Genomic DNA, 3,942 nt, shown 5'->3' with positions numbered 1-3,942 from the left:
AGTCATTAAGGAGTACGCTCGTCCCTGAAGCATCACCTACCCAGGGTTCATATCATCCCTGATCATCCGGGAGTACGCTCGTCCCTGAAGCATCAACTACCCAGGGTTCGTATCATCCTTGATCCTTTAGTGTGAGGAACCACAATCACATTACAATCCACACAATCTCTTGCAATTAACCCTATGTCAGGGCTGCCATAATTGACATAAGTGGTGTGTGTTAACTGTCTTACTCATCCCACACCATGCTAGGGTCACGCCCTCCCTGTAGCACCACTTACCCAGGGGCCGTGCCATCCTTAGTTATTAATGTGAGGAACCACAATCACAATCATAATCACATCCATACAACATCTCATCATATAGCTTAATTTCATATCACATACACAATTCCATATACACAACAGATAAGTCTAACAAAACAAGGGTTTACACACCCCTCAAGCAATTCACCATGAGTACTCATTATAACAATAATATACAACTCAATTAATTCCCCAATTTAATACAATATTCATAAATGTAATAATAATCAATGGAATTATCAACATAAACAATAAAACCCTTAATTATTTCAAAACCTAGCTCACAGACACTTTTCTACCGTTTCATTCTCCCTCTCAGATCATCATTCTTACAAACTAAATATGTATTTCTAACCCTCAACATATACAGAATCTAATGGGGTCATTAATTCCTCAAACAGAAATAATCTAATTTTTCCCAAAACCTAACTTTCAGGCACTTTTCTATAATTTCGTTCTCTCTCCCAGAGCATAATTTTTACAAACAAATCATATATTCGTAGTCCTAAATATATACAGAATCACATAAGACAATTAATTCTCCAAACAGAAATAATTATAAAATTACTCATAACCCTAAGGGTTCTTCCTTTACCCAGTTCCTTCATGTAACTCTACATATAAATAATTCCCTTTTTCCCCGTACCTGGATAAATAGGAACTCGGGCAGAACCTCCTCCTCTTTTTCCTTAAACAAGGATCGAAACTAAAACTGGAGCAGAACCTCATCCTTTGAGTTCCTCTTGGTCTTCAGAGAGAAGAAGAGGAACGAAAGAGAGAACAGAAGAGAAGAGAGAGTGAGAATGAGAGGTGTGTAGAAATGAGAGGATTTGAGGCCTATTTATAGGATTTTTCCCCCACCTACCACTACGGCCCGTTCCAAAATCGGAACGGCCCGTTCTGGGCCCTTCAAACCCACGTAAATTTTTCAACTAGAATGACCCGTTCCCAAACTAGAACGGCCCGTTCTCAAACCCAGCAGAACGGCCCGTTCTCAAACCCAGCAGAACGGCCCGTTCTCCAAACCAGAACGGCCCGTTCTCCCATCAGAATGGCCCGTTTCAAAATTGAAACGGCCCGTTCTGGGCCACGAATTGGGCCTTTGGCCCACGAAAAATGGGTTGTTACAAAGGCCGCCTAGCTCCCATCCGTGGCTAGAATTGCTTTCACACTTGGAAAGCTTTGAGAAGCTTGTGTTACAAGCTTCACCTTAGCTTGCTTCCCAAGCAAGCTAAGTGAGAAGCTTGCTCCACAAGCCTCTTAACTAGCTTGGATGGTCAAGCCAACCAAACCATAATTCACTTGAACCATGGTTAAGGTTAGCTTGCTCCATAAGCTACCTACTTCTATAAATTTGTAAACCTTTCATTTTCCCTCACTTTGGTTGAATGAAATCAGAATTTATAAAAGAATTCTCTCTTCTCAAAGTCTCAAAACCGTGGAGAACAAGTTCTCCCTAGTTCCTTCACAAAGGTTTCCACCTTTGTGCCTTGGAACCTCCATCTTCTACTTCTTCAAGGAGTAATCGAGCACTCCTTAGTGCTTCTTCACCATTGGAGCTTCTTCAAAGGTGATTCTTCATCATTGGCGTGTCTAACCTCAAGAGAAGAAAGGGATTGAAGGTGTAACTTGAAGAATCATCAACAGTTCTTCAAGCTTGTTCCATTATTTTTGGTATCTAGAGTCTTGGTGCGCTTGAGGTTATGTGTTCTTGTCTCATTTTCTCTAAGTGAATCCGTGTTGTTTCTTCCTTATTTTTTTATGTCACAAATCATGTTTGTTGTATGGATCCTATATGTCACATGAGAATTAATTGATTCATGTTTTTGCTTGTTCCTAATTCTTGAATCAATTTGGTTTGTGCTTCTAGGTACTCATTGTGCTTGTGCGTTTTGCTTTGTTTGAGTCTTCTCTATTCCTTATAACATGAGTCTGTGATTGTACATTGATATTGTTAGCATGAATTTTATTTTTGAATCATATGTTTTATCTAGAGTCATGTGTAGTTGATGGAATCATGCTTTGGAGTGCAAGAGGTGACATACTCAAAGATCCAAGAGGAGTTGGCTAGACATGAAGGTTTGGGCCAGTCAGGGCCCATCGGGCCCATTGGGCCTAGGAAGGCCCAAGTTGAACTTTTCATGGGCCATATTTTTTTATAGCTATTTTCATATGTTTTGTATACATCATGTTAGTATAGGTATCATATATTTTGGTCTTGTATTTTGGACCACATAGAGTAGCATTTTAGGTTTTAGGCTTGTTGGGCCTAGTTTTGGGCTTCATGGGCCTTTGGGCTTTTGGTACCCAATATTGGGCTCATTTTCATTCTTGTAATTTTTCCTTTTCATTGTATTCACTAGACCATTGTATTTTGGTCATTAAATTAGGGTTTAAGGAGGATTAGTAGTTCATTTGAGTTAGGACAAATTAGGTTAAATTTAGGATGGATTTAAGTTGCATTTAGGTCACACTTTTGGCACCACCTTGGCTTCACAAGTGTGACACCGAAATGCAACCCTAAATACATACTAAATTCAACTTAATTTGCATTTAGCTACACATGACCGGTTATGCACATGTGACACAAGGTTTGAATTCAAATTTGAATTTGAATTCAAACCTTGGCGCCAACATGTGACCTATCATGTGGCGCCAAGTGGCTTCCCAAAATTCGGTGACCTATATGATCCCTCCTAAAACAATTTGTATTCATTTTTGATCATAATTGAAATTTGTGAGCCATTGGCCGAGTTTCCTCTCTCAAAAGTCCCTTAGAGTTCATCTTCAAAACCTTAGGATTTCACCTTAGAATCCTCCTCTTTAAAGTGTGCTCTCCATTCATGCTTGAGCTTGGATGCTTCCCTCCTAGTTCTAGGTTGAGTGCATCCGTGAGTTCTTAAGCTTCTAAGTGTTCTTGAGTTGAAGAATCAAGCCTTCATTGAAGAAGATCCGGCCTAAGCAAATCCGTGGAGAAGAACATCTTTCACTTCTCCTAGTTTTGCTATCAATTTTGGTATCAAGAACAAGGTCTTCAAGGAGATAAGTGTTCTTCAAAATTTTGTGTCCGTTTTGTGTTTGTGTGTTTCTTGTCTTGTCTTGTTTGAGTTTTTCAATTTTCGGATCTATATTTTGAAGTTCTTGTGTTCATAGATCCATTGGTTGATTGTCTTTAAATTTCTTCCTCAATCAACTTGTTTAGGAACTATTAGCTTGTGCTTGTTTTTGATTTTAATTTTGAGTCTCTCCATTCCTAATATGTGTCCGTGATTGGACTGCATGCATTACATTTAGATTTTGGTTTTTAATCCATGTTTTGTCTTAGTATGTTTGTGTAGTCTTTATATGTCTTAAAATTCCTTGAATAGCATGTTGACCTAAATTTTCTTTGTGTCTTGTTCATCAATTTGTTGCTCTCGGTTTGCTTATTATTCTTGCCTCCTATATGTGCTTTTTCTTTTACCTTATTGTGTTCATAACTTGCTATTAGTTCTAGTAAGTTTCTTTAGAGTTAGGTTTCCATTGTGTCTTAAGTTTTCAAATCACATTTCCATTGAAAATCTTCTAAAAAAATTTGTGACTCAAAATTTCAAGTGTAATCCTACTTCTAGTGCACTTTTCTTGTGGATTCAATTTT

The sequence above is a fragment of the Cajanus cajan genome, chromosome 5 (genome assembly GCF_000230855.2).
Source record: "Cajanus cajan strain Asha chromosome 5, NIPB_CcT2T_4, whole genome shotgun sequence".
NCBI lineage: Eukaryota > Viridiplantae > Streptophyta > Magnoliopsida > Fabales > Fabaceae > Cajanus > Cajanus cajan.
This window is presented reverse-complemented; position numbering follows the sequence as displayed.